Source organism: Microtus ochrogaster, chromosome 1, assembly GCF_000317375.1.
Source record: "Microtus ochrogaster isolate Prairie Vole_2 chromosome 1, MicOch1.0, whole genome shotgun sequence".
NCBI classification, from domain to species: Eukaryota; Metazoa; Chordata; class Mammalia; order Rodentia; family Cricetidae; genus Microtus; species Microtus ochrogaster.
In genome coordinates this window covers 79212048-79218282 of record NC_022009.1, presented here as the reverse complement: position 1 = coordinate 79218282, position 6235 = coordinate 79212048, and positions in this window count along the sequence as shown.

Genomic DNA, 6235 nt, shown 5'->3' with positions numbered 1-6235 from the left:
GGGTCTCTGTGAGTTCAAGGCCAGTCTGGTCTACAAAGTGAGTTACAAGCAGGGCTACAGAGAAACACTGTTTTAAAAAATAATAATAAATTAAATTTTAAAAAAGATAGATATTAAAAACAGAATTTCTAGGGACAGTGTGAGGGATCTCATTCATGGCTTATTGGTCATTTATACTTAGATGAAGTTTCAGAAGGTTCATTTACAAAGCATAGAGCCTGTATGAAGTCAAAAGGGAGAATTAACACATTATACACCCAGAAACCAGACTTATAATAAATGTTCCTTCCAAGAAGATAAAATACAGCATGGATAATCACCATACATTGGAAAAGGTTCAGAACACCTACCACATAAATATAGAATAGGGCTAAGAAGGGTAAGTATTTAAAACTTCAAAATTGGAGATCACAATCTCATTGTAACATTAGATGTCTGCAAACACTCGAGTGTGAATCCATTCTTGGGTTCAAACTTCAAAAGCAATAACAAGGAGACCAGGGATAAGACCTCATCCTTGGATATGAACAACTCATACTAGGGGAGCTGGAGAGAGATTATAGATGAAAGAATAGCTTATTGAGCTAGAAGTAAGAACACAGAAGCAGAGAGAAAGAAGTCGGAATGGGCACTCAGCATGGAAGACTGGGGACAGATGATGTCTCCTTCACAGGCTCAAATGAGAGTTACAGATGACTCATTTCAGAAGCTAACCATAAAAAGAAAAAATATATCTGAAAAGGAATTTCAGTCCTATCCAAAGTTCAGTAGTGAGTTCCCCCAAGTCCAGGAAGATTTAAGCAGAGAGCATTTATCCATATAAATGCTCATCTTTGATATCACTGAGGGCCTATGCTACTTGGCTCTGTAATTAATAGATCAATATTAAATCTAATTTGAGTCTAAGTTTGTAAAGAACCTGATTTCTGTAGAAATATACCATTGAACTCTGAGGTAATATTGGGATCCCTGATGAAGGCAGTCAGTCTTATCAGAAAGAGTATTACTTGTGATGCTAGCCGTCACTGATGACCAGGGATAGAGCCTGCAGAATGCCTCTTCATGCTTCTTCCCCTCACTTGAAATCCATGATGCCAATAAATTTCTCTGGAAAGGAGCAAAGGAAAACAGACAGACCCCCTATATGGTCAGCTTGAGCTGAGAAAACTATCACAAGCTAGATGAGCCTTCAGGCAACCAGAACTTCTGATGGCTCAGGAAAAGAAGTAGCCACAGTACATAGAAACATCATAAAATTAGAAGGTACCCTCTAAAATAAGGGGAAGACAGACAGATGCTGGTACCAGCCAAGACTTGCTGAGTGTGAGTGGCAAGCACAGTCCAACAGAGGCGCGAGACTGGTGGCTCTGGGCACACAGTGCAAGTCGAGTTTACTTAAATAAATAAAGTAAAATATCAAAACCACCTCCTTCCTCTTGTTTGAGTTTCTGATGAGTTAATATAGTCACTAAAGCACTCATTTATTCACACAATGGCATTTTGTAACCTCCTGAGCCAATGGGCACCAACCTCTCCCTTTGTATTTCCTCTGGAATGTGCAGTGGAGAAAGATGAGAAGATGGGCAACACAGTGCCAGTCAGAATTTGGGCTGACTCTGACTCTCCCATGGAAAAAACAAACAAACAATAATTGTGTAAGTATGGAGAGTCTGAACCAGAATCAGCCTCACTGTGAAACAACTATATTCCCCATACTTTCAAGAAGAAAAGAGAAGTTCAGATGACCAATTTGTAAGGGGGAAAATGCCCCCTTCCTGAGCCTCTGCAATTCAGATCAAAGCCACCAGCCTTGTTGGCATCATGAGAACACACACATACTCCACGTTCCTAACACAGCCAGAAAGCTGAGTCACTGCATATTAAATAAACACACCAAGTTGGATCAAAAAGTAAATACAAGACCTCTTCTGACAGAAGTTTGTATTTACAGAAATCCTGTGACTAAAAGCAACTTAAATTTGGACCATTTAGAAACAACACAAAGCAAGTTTCCTAAGTTTACATTAATTATCCAACAGACCCAGAGGCCCAGGGCTTTGCTGGCCATGTGGTGAAGTCTTAAAGAGCAGTTGAGTCATGAAAAGTATTTTTAGCAAAGGAAAACAATCTTTTAAGCTTCAGAAAACCTATTCTCAGACCAATTCTGCCTACTTATTGAAAAAAAAAGTATATATCATCCTCCTCTTGCATCTGTCGATCATGACAAGGTCACTAGAAGATTGCAAACTGCCATCCATCAGACAGTCATCATTGTCCAAACATGTGTGGTTACTTTGGAATCAAAATGCTGTAGTAAAATTAAATAAGTTATTCTTCTAAACAAAGTTAATCTGTGATATATCCCAGTGTTTAAAGAACAAGTTGATCTGACTCAATCTTAAACTACCTTTCTTTTTCAGTCTCATAAAACAATAATACAAAGAAACCAAACCACAACACAATCCATCCGGAGCCACCAGCCTCCAGTCTAGCCAGCCTGAGTTTGCTCCTCTTTGGAGTCTCAGATCAGACAGGCAGCCTTTGGTGGGTCCTGACAGGGACTTGGTGCACCTCATCCATGCAAAAGTGAGTAACATGAGGTTTGGTCAGAGAGACACCTTAGGGTGGGTAAAGGCACTTGCATGACACACGAGACTAATGACAGGAATTTGATCCCTAGTCCTATTGTGAAAGGAGAGAACAGACTCCAAAAACTTTACCCTCTGACCTCCACATGCATGCTGTGGCATATTCACACGCATAGGCACGAGAGAGCACACATGTGTGTGCATGTGCATGTACGTGCGCACGTGTGCGCACACACACACACACACACACACACATTTTTATAAAGAAGTTGATTCAAGAATATTAAATTAAAATTTAGTTTTGAGTACTGCCCAAAGGCCACTGGAGCTATGGAAGCAGGAAATTTATCACAGCCAGTTTAGGCCAGGAGAGAGTGAAATCCATCACACCCAATCTGGGACAGGAGGGAGTTTAGGAATAGCTTTCTAGAAACTCTTGCTGTGTGAACTCACCAATGTGTGGATTTCACAGAAATTTGTGAGCAGAGGGGTGACAATGGATTCTAGGGACACTGTTGGGGGACACATAGAGAATAGTTGACCTGCAGGGAATAAGTGAAGTCCTGAGTGAATGTTTATTATTGACATGGGCATGGCCATGTAAAACATCCCAGTGCCTCAAGTGCCATGGGAGTGGCAAAGCCTTCCCCAGGTGAGGCTCGGAGAGATGCCAAAGCCTTTCTCAGGTACAAGTGCAAAGGTGAACAGTGTGTGAAGAAAATACCCTCCACAGCTCCCTCCTAACCCCATGTTTCTGGCCTGCAGACTGCTCCCTTACAGAGCCTGCTCCTACTGAGAACAGCTAACCCTACCTCCTTGTGTATCTGTATGTAGTAACCCCACCTCCCTTTTCAATTGTATATAATCAATATGCTGAGATTCCAGGCTACTGTGGCTTCTCCATCTAAGAGCCCAGGCCACCCAATCCCAGTCTCTGTATACATAAGCCTGTTCTTTGTTCATTCTCTCATTACCCCTAGTCAGAGTTCTGGAAGCCAGGCTGTACAAGGGTCCAACATTAGCCAATGAAGTTAGATAGCAGAAAGAGTTCTGCTCCGGGTGCCAAATCTTGTTCTCTCGGGATTTTGTTTGCCTTCTCTACATTTCACTAATTCTCAAGGGGGGTCAGCTGATTTGGCTTTGTTAAATCAAAAGGGTCAATTAGAATGCCATCGTTATCAAAAGAGGAGACAAGATATCAAACTGAGATGACCAGCATCTGTTGGCTTCCCAGTAGCAACACATCCTATCTATGAGGTGTCTGGGTGTAGCTATGAGGCTAAAATCAGTGGCGGAGACTATGAGACCATCGGTAGCATCCTATGAATCTAGGTAAAATATCACCTGCACGGTGCAAGTGTGTGGTTCTATGCCCACTGGTCCATACGTCTCTTTTTCAAGACCAAACTGTGTCTTGGAATTTGTTCTGGGTTAGTAATAAGTTTGCTCAGTGTCTTTGTGTTTATTTTTTGATGCAAACTATTCCTTCTAGACAGCCAAATTATAAGCTTTAGCCATAAGCTTTTGTATTCTGAGTATAAGTAGAAAACAATTTCTCTTTGAGAGGCTGGAAGAAGGGAAAATCAGAATGAACCAGCTAAGGATCCTTCCAGAAGGAAGCCTGGTCTAATGCATGGAAAGGATTCAGTTTCCATCCTTGACTCAGAAGAAACAGTGGCAATGGACCACTCCAGTAAATACAAAAATGTCCTGCCTTGGACAGATGAGCCTAGGAAGTCCCACATACCTGAAGTGAGAGGGAGGGTTTAGAACAAGATGCCAAGACACCAACTACAAAGACAGATGGATGCTTTAATAATTTATTAAAAAGCCCCCAAAAAGATCATGCTAGTATTATACTCTCAACAGCTCTATTTCATAAACAATATTAGTTAAATCTGCTACTTACATTTTTAATTTTTAATTTCTAGTTTATGCATATGGATTCTTGGCCTGTATGTACATCTGTCTACCACATACATTTCTGGTGCCCACGAAGGTCAGAAGAAGGCGTCAGGTTACTGGTTGTTAGCCATATGTGGGTACTCGGAATTGAATCATGTCCTCTTAGAAGAACAATGAGCATTCTTAACCGCTGAGCCATACCTCCAGCCCTGCTTCAAGTTTTGCTTTTGTTTGTTTGTTTTCTGGTAATAATTATTTACTTAAGCTTTCTGTGGTATTTACAATAACTCAAAACATCATTAGTTAAACCATAGCATTGGGTCTAACCTTCCATTAATCTCAATTTGCCTTTGTGCCTCTGGAGTATGAGAGGTGTCTCCATGGGACCAAGCTTGATTTGACATCCTGCTTTTTCCCAGTTCCTTCCTGGCTTTCTTCTTCCCCTTCTCTGTCTCTTGCCTAAGCCTGCTTATTCTTCCTCCTGGATTTTTGTCCTCCCTGCTCTGACCACCTAGGCATCCTTATGATTAGGAGAAAGAATAAGACCAAAACAATAATAAATGATTGCCATGAAAACCATTAACTAATAGAAAACTATGTGGTTAAAATGATATTCAACAAACTAGATTTAAATACAAGAAATGGTGCTAACAAGAAATCCAGTTCATGGTAGAAAATCTCATTTAACAGAATAATACAACAAGCTTACCTATATGCATTTTATCAATAAAGCTTTGAATCTGTAAAGAGAGATGGAGAGTAAATTGGCAGAGTTAAATAAACTGAAACAGTAGGAAATACAACCTACTCTCTGGGACTGAATAAGCAATTAAAGACACATGGAAGAGGGCTTGTCTGAAAGATATGAGTAGCAAATCACCTAACTGACACTTACGGAACACTGCACTTGACTTTCAAAATATATACTCTTTTCCAGTGTAATGGAGCATGTACCAAAATAGAAAATACTCTAGGCCATAAAGCAAGTCTCAACAACTTTCAAAGAACTGAAGTAATCCCAAGAATGTTCTCTGGCATCAGCAGGATTAAGTTAAATCAGGAACAGAAAGAAAGCTAGAAGGCTTCAAAATTTCTTAAAATTAAGTAAAACATTCTGAAAAACTCATGGGTCAAATTACAAAAGATGTGTTCCACAGCCATGCTAGTGAGTAAGGACACGAGGCAGGCAGGGTGCAGACTGTTGATTCCAGTTATGAAGGTTCCTCTGTGCTTCCGCTCCATTGCTCAACCCTCTTTCCATACTCTAGACATGTCACTCATGATGATCCTGGGCTAACAGGTTTCAATTTCACTTCTACTCAAACTAGAACCCTGCTCTCCCGTGTCCAGTTCCACAGCCTCAACATGATGCATTGTGTCTAGTCTTCTTTGTCTACCCATATTATGTCATGAAGAGCTAAGGGTTTTCTTTCAAGTGATCCGTTGTGTCCTCCACCACTACCCTCCCCACTGATCTAATGAAGGACCCAAGTCCATGGAGAGAGAGTTATCTGTGGCCATGTGTCTGTGACTCTTTTCTATGCCTCCGCTTTCAGCTATCTAAACCACCGTTCCACAGCTATTACATGAGTTCTCCTAAGACACACTGTTGAGCATATGTTTGTATCATTAAAAATATCTCCTAGATCCCATAGCCAAGAGGATAACTATATGTTTTTCCTTGGGTTCACCTTCTTATTTAGCTTCTTTAGGTTCACCAATTGTAGTCTCTGTGACCCTTA